Source organism: Pollicipes pollicipes, unplaced genomic scaffold (assembly GCF_011947565.3).
Source record: "Pollicipes pollicipes isolate AB1234 unplaced genomic scaffold, Ppol_2.1 Scaffold_7231;HRSCAF=8579_pilon_pilon_pilon, whole genome shotgun sequence".
Taxonomy (NCBI): domain Eukaryota; kingdom Metazoa; phylum Arthropoda; class Thecostraca; order Pollicipedomorpha; family Pollicipedidae; genus Pollicipes; species Pollicipes pollicipes.
In genome coordinates this window covers 9,733,105-9,743,526 of record NW_023597034.1, presented here as the reverse complement: position 1 = coordinate 9,743,526, position 10,422 = coordinate 9,733,105, and positions in this window count along the sequence as shown.

Genomic DNA, 10,422 nt, shown 5'->3' with positions numbered 1-10,422 from the left:
TACAAGCAGGGATGTCAATTTTTGTAAAATATTGGGGGCTGAACCGAAGCCCGACAACTTTCCCCCCCCCCCCCCCATTTTGTCTCACAGGATTTAGCCCACTTTACTTTGATTGGACGCAATAAATCACGTTTATGAATTACGCTTTATATTATTCGTGAGTCCTTAATTTATCCATGCAGGGTTGGATCCAGGGAGGAGGCACTGGGCGTACGGGTCTCTTCTGCTCGGCACGTGAAGGCGCCCCTTTAGAGGCCACCTTAGGGCGCCGATGGCGTTCGTCTACGACGTTCATGGGAGGCGGCACGTATTTTGATCGTGGGGGACGGGGACGGGGTTAGCCATGAAGGACTTAGGTCACCCCATATTCCAGAGCTGTTCATTTTAACCTCACAAACCATTGCGTATCTTATGGCGCTAGGTATGTGAAGTTGATTGCATCGCTTCTCCGCTCAGCTGTTACGATTTGTATCTTGTGGTGAGAGGAGCCATGACTTTTTGTTATGAGAGTGGGACGAGACGCCAGTTCGCAGAAAGATCAAGGAAGATAGTCTTTGTGATATTATCATCTTTAACCCACGTTCTTTGGTGTAATTATGGCCAAAAACATTGGGGAGGGGGGGGGGGGAGAGGCAAGCCAACATTGGGGAGGGGCAACTCAACATGGGGGCAGGGCCCTCACAAAAAATACAAATCAACACCTGTGGGTACAAGTCTTCCGATGTGCGATCGCCGTTAACGGGCCCAAATCACCGGTAGTGAGGTATCTAGCATTAGCCGTACTTAAGAAAAAAATGCTTGTAGAAACGGCGCATTTTCGGGTATCGGATGCCATTTATTGTTGATATGGTGGTTACTGGTGTATCAAAAGCATTAGTTGACTAACGATTTAAACTACGAGCAACTTCAGAATTTCAAAGCAGATTAATCGAAAACATCAATTCACATTTTTTAGTATCAGCTTTGATGGTTGCCATGACAACAAGCGCCGTAGTAAGCAGGTACAAGAGCACGCTCCGGCAAGTATCCTATTCTAGCCCGCATGAGAGAGGTGAAACCGTCCCGTAATTCTCGCTTCATCTTCGCTTGACGTTAGCGTGACGTCACTGATGCCAAGACTTCAATGCGGGGTGGGTCGCTAGATACCTGACCAATTCTGAGAGGCAATCGAAACATAAAAAATGTTTGTGCTGATAATGAAAAAAACATTTGGAGAGGATGCAAATGAATGACGAGCCGATTACGTAGATTGCTATGGGGAATATAGTGATGTGCTTTTCTAGCACGTGCGGCAAACATTTAAAATGCAATGGCATGGAAGTGAGGACATACACACAAGACTTATGCGCAGTGAGGTGGCAGGAACATCGGGCTGCCTTCCGGATGTGAACCCAAAGCGACCAGACTCGTAGTGACATACGTGTGTGTCCAGCAAACGGAATGCGTAGAATTTAACGGGCATCATGATAAGGGTAGCAACCTTTAAAGGAGTATTCCCTCTTTTTGAACTTTTCATCTATTGTTACATCAGACGCGTACGACTTGATCAGTAATACCAGCTTTCTCGAAATTCTTCCGAATATCTCAAAACTTCAGTTTTAAGTAGCCTACCCTGCGGGCGAAATCTCATTTGACTGCCTGCTCTCCGCTATGAAAATAATAGATTTCATTCACCTTGCTTTTTTAACGCATGTATTCCAGAATGCTTGCAGCACATTAATGTGCCATTGCTTGTGTGATAAATGCTACGAGAGCTTGAAACACTGTGAAGACCAAGAAAAAATGTGAACATGAAGCTATTATTCCGTCAGTTCAATGGAACTTTGTACTGTGACCTTCTATTTTTCCCCTACGACAGTTACCACAGAGGATCTTTTCCAGGCTCACTTTGACGTTGGGAATGGGGATACTACATGATCCATGTAACGCACTGGCCCAGACTCCAATTAACCAACTTCTCGGTGACATGCCCTTGCCCATTGGGTCGATCACAAACGCCATTTCATTCGCACCAGTAGAGGTGTGCACGGCGGTTACGGCGGCACTGCAGGGGAAAAGGATTGACGAAAGAAGGGAAGTGAAGACAAATGTTATTTCAAAGCGCTAATAACGTAATTTTGACTAGAAAACAATGACAATTGATATCATTATCGTGCCTTGACGGTGCTGTAGTGGCACTACCGTGTGCTATTATTAGACGGAACTGGTCTTGAGCATAGGCGTAGGAACGTTCCAAAAAGTGTGGGGGGGGGGCAAGCTCAGGGTGTACTTTAGGAACCTTTTCTGGAAAGCAAGCCCGATGGCCGGGAGGGGTAAGGGGGTAGAGATGGACGTTACTAACGCCCTTTATTCAAATGTCATGGATGCTATACCAGATATGCATCCAGGGCTGTCTCTCATTGGTGCACAATCTTACCTATTCGGCTCATCTATGTCATTCCGCAAATAAGGCTATCCAGCTTGCCAGGATTATTCATCCATTTTAAACTGTTTTTTTTCTAGAGAGGTGAAATTCCACTAGCGAGTAGGCACTTTGGGTCATTGAGAAGGCATCTGTCTTCACAGGGCAGATGCCAAAATACGGCCTGGGCATAGGCTGGTGATAATTTTGAAAGTGAGTCGATAGCTCACAGTGAGACAGATTTTTGATGCGCCTTCACTTCGCTAGCTGCTTTTCAGGAGTTTTGTCGCACGATTTTAGGCGAAACAGATTCGGAAGCTCCAAACTGCCCAAAAAAGTGACAAAAGCCATAAAACTGGATATTCTCTTTTAAAAACCAAGCCACAGGGTAAAGACCCTTCCATCATTCATTCCTTGTCTGTGCCCTGCTCCCGTACGCCGTCGGCGGCCACTGCCCTGGCCCGGCCGTATCCCGCAGAACTAACCGCGAACTGCTCATAGGGATGCTTTGTTGCATATTTCTGCATCAGCGTACTAGTAATTGGTGTGTAAAACATGTGTGGGGCACCTGCAAAAGTATTCCGAATTATCTTCTCTTGCATTACACTACCACAGAAGAGACCTCTGGGAAGCTGCCTGCCATAGGTAGGAATTGATTCAACGGACATTCACTTGTCCATCATTCAATGTAGCCGACTTGATCTGCTCTTGTGTGTAGGCAGGGGTGTGGCCAGAGCCTTTCCAGGGGGAGACACAGGGTTGACAAAACCCCTCTTATGGTGCCCCCCTCCCCCCCAAATCTCCGGATGCATCTTACCTGTTAGCAAGGGACACGGTATTCTTCGCTTTATTGTTACGACGGCATGGGATAAATCACCGGCGCCCTTAAGTTATAACGGTTTAGTAGACTCTTTTTAAACCGATAGAATCCAGAAGCTTTGTCAGAATTTTTAGCTGGACTCTGCGGACATTAATTACATCGCGAAGGAGGATTGTAGATCGATATGTTTAATCGAAATTTGAAGACAAAACTTTGATTGTAGATCAAGTTGTCAACAGTATGTATCAACATGGCCAAGCCATGTTTGTGTGGAAATGTTCAACATCCAGTCAGAATCGTTTAGTGATGCAATTTATGTGGCGTGGATTTTTCACATGCGCGCTCGCAAATCTTGGCAAAAAAACCCTCGACACCAGGCGTTGCAGTCTCCGTAGTCCGCGGAGCGTTTGCCGACTGGCTAACTCTTAGCCGTTGCCCACTAGTGGACGATAATGATGACGCCTCTGAAAAAGTTAACTTTAAACACTTAAGTCGATTTGTGATACAAGTTTTGTGATATCGTTTTCAGCATGTGTACTCGCAAATCTTAGTAACAAAGCCGTCGGCAACAGGCGTTGCATTCTCCGTAGGCCGAGCATCGTCGGCCCAGCAGCTAATACTGAGCTGTGACCAACGGGTGGACGAAAATGATGACGATTCTGAAAGAAATACTTTTCAACGCTTCAGGATACCAAATCTTACATCTACAAGGCAGTCCGGGCGCACATTTCACGTGTGCGATTTTTGAATGATAATATTAACGAATTGGCCCTTAAAGCACCGCGAAGTAGTGCTGTAATCTGTTGGTGAAACTGCAAGTGTAAAGGCAGAATATCTATCTTTTGGGCTTCTGTAACTATAAAGTATATATATATATATATATATATATATATATATATATATATATTGCATTATTATCATATAAAATATTACATTTATCCAATTTTTCCAATAATTTGATTCAATATTATTCAATTACATATATATATATATATATATATATATATATATATATATATATATATATATATATATCAATCTGTCCAGAAGACAGATGAACACGGTGCCCGCCGTCTGGTGGCACTTGCAGTAGCCGATGCCTTTCGGTTTTACGGAAGCTGCGAGCCAGGCCATCGCTGTCCTTGTTCTCGAGGTCGCGGGCAGGCATATTTAAACCGCTTGATGTAATTTGTTTCACTAATCCATTCTGAAAAAATGAACGTGCTCAGGCAAATATGTGATGGTTTTTTCTTCTTCCTTTTTGCTCGTTTCGAACCTCTGTTCAACAATAACGAGACCCCCACTCTATTCAACAATATTGAGACCCATTGTGTCCTCACGGGCATGGGCGTAGGAACAGTGGGGCCAGGAGGGCCATGCCCCCCATTTTTCAAGGTGGGGGGCCAGCAGTGTCAACTGCCCCCCCCCCTCTCACTTTTCGGATTAAGGCTGTGTTTAGCTTACTTTTGCACCGAATTTAAATATACATGCCGATTTCCCTGGTTTACCAGCCATCTTCCTCCAGATGCATCATCTCTTTCGTTTGCTTACTGGCCATCGCTTAGCGTTACAGTCGCAGACCGACCCCACGCGACCTACGGAGACTGCAACGCCGGGCATTCAGGCTGTTGCTGTGACGCGAGTGTGTATGATCAAAACCATGTTACGTAGTTTCTTATCAGTAATCAATTCTGACTGAATCTTGAACCTTTTAAAACGAAAATGGATTGCCATGTTAATACAAGCTTAGGACCTCATTTCATCTACCATCTACGTTCAGGGATTCCTCAATATCTCTGAAGAAAACGGAAAAACACGGAACTGGAGCCCGCCTGACAATTTTTGCGTCACCTTTGGCGACCAGGGATGTTGTGTCAATAAGGGTTCCTGTGCTGATCCGGGGCCAGCCGTGCGAGCCAGAAGGCCTCCCGTGTCAGGGAGGGGAGCAATGTGATATGATATGTCCTTCCAATGGCCTCCGGATCTAACAAGAGATCCCGCCCCGTGTCGCTAGAATGACAGCTAAAAGACTCTTCGCGATGGGACGGAGTGGCCCTTCAGCTCTTGACCGGAACCGGTAATGTGTCCTTGGTGTTCTACTCAACGGGCTCCTTGCCCGGAAAGAAATAAGGGGCCTTATTATTGTTGAGTAGAGTGGAGGTCTCATTATTGTTGAATAGAGTAGGTCGAAATGAATTTTATGAAATGAATTGGCCACTCGATCTAAAATCAAAATTTTCACCCTCAAATTTCGGTCAAACATATCGATCTACAATCTTTGTTCGCGGTGTCCAAAATGTCTGTAGAGCGCAGACAAAGCATTTCGAACAAGCTTCTGGATTCTATCGGTTTAGAAAGAGATCTCTAAGCCATTACAAATTGAGGACACCGGTGATTTATTCTGTGCTGTCGTTAAACGCCTAATTTCTGCAGTTTATTGGCTTTAACACGCGCTCGAGTAGGGGGTCAAATTGGCTTGTCCCTCAAAGGTTTTTCCAGAACGGTCCCCGAACGGCGCGGTGCAGCCGGACCATGTTTTACATAGTTGTAGACAATTGAATAGCGAATCGTTTGGCATCAAAAGCTAAGATATACTCTGTACGGTCACTGACCTATGGCAGGTCAAAGTAAGGCCATGGTTTCAGCGAAGTCAACCCCTAGGGAATCGTTAAATCTGATGCAACAATGGAATGTTAGACGGAGCCATACATCTCTGAGATGTTTTCCTAGGCAACACGAATATTGAATGGGAAAATTACGTTGACCTATGGTCAGGTATAAAGGTCGTACCAAGGTCAAAACCAACCTGTTTTATTACTCTAGGGTTTCCTATATGGGGCAGTTTCTGGTGCTCATTTCAAATTTATTGATAGCAGGAACCGTATTATACACCTCCCATGGACTTCTTAGAGGTCAGAATAAGTCATTGACCTAAAATAAACTAGGTCAACGTTTTGTTTTTAGAAGCATACTGCCTAGCGTATTTTTTGTCGCTTATTCAAGTGCAAAAATCAGAGCAGTGTTGTATGATTTTGGTCAACATGACCTTCAAAAAATCTAACAAGGTTGCTGACCTTAAATAACGTCTGACATGTTGCTTAGAAATAGTTATCTAGGTTCTGGGGCACATAAGAGACCAGCCTGAAATTTGACTTTGTTTGACATTGTTTGACACGAAGGTCATGACCTAGGAATCTCAAACTTTGATCTAAGTGAGTTCACGTACAGGTCAACACATTATGTGAATTTAGTGTTTCTAGCTCTCTTAGTCGCCGAGATCTCAGGGGGTCAAACTGACCCCCACCTGAACGAACGCTATCAACCCGGCCACCCGAACGCATGTTAAAAATGTAAACAAAATTGATTTCGCGATAACTTCTGGTTTCTGTTCTGGTTACAACGTAAAAATAGCAACGAAACGAAGAAAACCGTGTCCCTTGTTAACAAATAAACTAAATCTGGGGATATTTTTGTGGGGGATCGCCCTAAAGCGAGCTTTTGTCAACCCTGTGTTCATCTTAGCAAGGCTCTGGCTAACTCCTGCCTACACAAAAAAGCGGATCAAGTCATCTACGTTGAATGACGTGCAATTAGATGTCCGCTGGGCCAATTCATACCTAAAGTAGGCAGCTTAGCGGCGCCATTTTTTCTGGGTTGGTGCGGTGTAAGGGGAGATAATTCGGAAAAGGTATTGCTGCAGGTGTCCACCACGTGCTTTACATCCCAATCAGTAGCAATGCTGACCCAGAAATGTGCAACAAAGCAGTCATACCATCAGTTCGCGGTCAGTCATTCCGAGACAGCCTGGTTAGGACAGTGACCACCGGCGGCGGACGGGAGCAGGGCTCAGACAAGGAATATGTGACAGAAGGGCCTCCATTCTGTGGCTTGGTTTTCTAAAATGGGAATCTCCAGTTCTATGGCCTTTTCACATGGTTTTTGGCAGTTTCAAGCTTCCGAATTTGTTTCCGCCTAAAACGCCGCGACAAGTCTTATCTCTTGAAAAGCAGCCAGCGAAATGAAGGCGCATGCAAAATCTGTTGTACTGTGAGCCATTGATTCACTTTCAAAATTTTCACCAGCCTTTGCTCAGGCCATATTTTGGCATCTGCCTTGTGGAGACAGATGCCTCCTCAATGACCCAAAAGGCTTACCCGCTCGTGGAATTTCGGCTCCCCATGAAAGACAACGTTGAAATGGACGAATTATCTTGGGAATCTGGATAGCCTTATTTCCCGAATGACATAGATGAGTCGAATAGGCGAGAGTGTGCACCAGTGAGAAACAGCCCTAGATGCATATCTAGAATAGCAGTCATCATATTTGAAAAAAGAGCAATAACCTCCATCTCTACCCCCTCCCCCTCCCCGGTCACCGGGCTTGTTTTGCAGAAAAAGTTCCTGAAGTACGCCCTGAGCTTGCCCCCCCCCCCACTTTTTGAAACGTTCCCACGTCTGTGCTTACGGGCAAGGCGCGCCTTGAGTAGAGCACCAGCGACACAGGACCGTTTCCGCTCAAGGGCTGGAGGGTCGTTCCGTCTCATCGCGAAGTGTCTTCTGGCTTTCATTCTGGTGAAACGGGGCGAAATCTCCCGGTCGATCTGGAGGCCGTTAAAAGGATACATCAGATCGCATTGTTCCCTTCCCTGGCACGGGATGCCTTCTGACCCGCACAGTTTCCCCCAGATCAATACAGCAACCTTCATTGACGCAACAACATCTCTGATCGCTTCTGTTGGTCCAGTAATTGTCACATAGACCTCAGTTTCATATTTTTATGTGTTCTTAAGGGCTATTGAGGACTCCCTGATCGTAGATTGTAGATGGAACAGGGTCCAAAATGTGCACTGACGTAGCTTATACATGTTTGTCTTAAAATTTTCAAGATTCAGCCAGAATTGATTGCTGATAAACTCTACGTAATATCGTTTTGAACATGTGCACTCATAAGTCATGGCCACAACGGCCTCGACACCCAGCGTTGCAGTCTCCATAGGCTGCGCGCCGTTGGCCCTGCGGCTGTGATTTGAAGCAATGGCCAATGAGCAAACGAAAAATATAACGCATCTTGAGAGAGGCTGGTTAACTAGGTAGATCGGCACGTATGTTTAATGTAGTGTGAAAGTAAGCTAAACGCAACCTAATCTGAAAAATGGGGGGGGGGGGCAGTTAACGCTGCTGTCCCCCACCTTGAAATGTGGGGAGCCATGACACCCTTGACCCCCGCCCCTCCTGTCCCTACACCAATGGGCTTGAGGTTTCACTTGAGTATGTTTTACTCCCTTTAAGCGGCAGGCCATTACAACGCACCTTGATCTTCCACGACCCCGTAGCCGTGTTCGTGCCACCGTGCGATTGAGTGGCGAACGTGGCGAGCCTGTTGTTTGCTGCAGCTGAGCAGCGTGACTGCAGCGTGGTAAGCCTGTTGTCTGCTGCAGTACACACCGCCGTGCTCGGTCTGTAACTGTCTGCAGGGTCGGTCGTGCTCGATCCGTGTGTCCGGGACGTACATAATATCCACATACCGCTGTGCTCGGCTCTTGCCTGTGTACCCTACATTTCGGCGTTGTCAATACGTACTTGTGTGAGAGGCTGGCCGTGCTCGGTCCATAACCGCCTACATTCCATCGTGCTCACTCTGAACCTGCGTGCGGGGCCGGCCGTGCTCGGTCCGTAACCGCCTACATTCCAGCGTGGTCAATATGTATCTGTGTGCGAGGCCGGCCGTGCTCGGTCCGTAACCGCCAACATCCCGTCGTGCTCACTCTGTACTTGCGCCGTGGGGCCGCCCGTGCTCGGTCTATACCTGTGCGCAGGGCCGACAGTGGTCGGCCGCTACCAGTCTGTACAGTCATCGTGACTGTTGTGCCACGTATCTTGCGCTCTTGAGACCTTTATCTGGGTTGTTATTTTTAACGCCGAGTGTCATGTGGATAGAATTATGGATAGCCCGACCGGACTGCAGAACAAGATACGCTTCTGTGATACTGTTCTTGTTAGGCGGAACAACGTACAGTTGCTGTATCTCTTTGCATTTCATGCAAATAGCAGTGGGCTCCAAGAACTCTACCTCTGAACATAGATTTAAAAGTCGCGATAATATGGACCCACAGACTGTCATGTGTACGGAGCCTCATATACAGCATGTGCGAATATGTACGCCCGTGGAACCTGGTTCATTGCTGGCTATGCTGGCGTCGCTCGCCACTTGTTCAGTCCTCCATGACAACATTTGAGCCTCGAAACAGAAAATGGCCTTCCCTGTTTGAATGCTGCACCCGTACCACTGTGCTACTTAGCCTCGCAAAAAAAAACGATCAGGGATCAGTGTGATATGCTAGCAGGTACCCGCAAAGGCATAGATCCAATACAAGTTTTCGTAAATTCGGGGGAGGGGGGGGGAGATAGACATTTTGTTTGCTTCTGTCCAGGCAACGCCCATGTTGCAGATCTAGATTTTAAGTAAGTCAGAGGGTTCATCCCCCTAGCACCCGTGCCTCTACGTAGGCATGTTCACTTCCCACGCCGATTGCATATCAACGGCTTTGATGAATATAAGTTCGCAAAACACATCTTGATGCTCTCCATTCAATTGTACCCAATTGGTTCGTGAATATATGTGCTTACCAGTAATTATATACTTGTTATCATACTGAGAAAAAGATAATCCGGTGCTCAATCTACCTCCAACAGCTCATGCGTGAACGTATTCGACTTTTACACTGATTGCATTTTAACCACTTGACATATAAACTTGCAATTGACGCATCACCATACTCCAATTCACATTCTACGTATTCGGATCTTTTGGTTATGTGTACATACCCTCAACGATTTGCTCATTACCGGTACAAATGCAGTACTGTGTCCCAGTCGTCCATCAATGCAGAAGCTGTTCGCACATAAGCGTGCTCAATTTCCTTGCTGATTTCCCTGTAATGGTTCGCTGCACAAGCTTGCAAGGTGCATCATAATATTTTAAATTGAATTCTACGTGATTAGCTCCCTGGCCATATGCGCCTGCCGTTAACACTTTGCTCATTATCGGTGCGAGGCAAGCGCGATTTTCTGGCTGTCCTCTCTCGCATAATTCTCGGGTGTACGCACTCCATTTTTCACGTCATTGCGTTTTAGTGGCTAGCGGCATACGCCCGCAAAGCATACCACCATACTCGTCATTGAGTTATACGTAATTGGCTCGC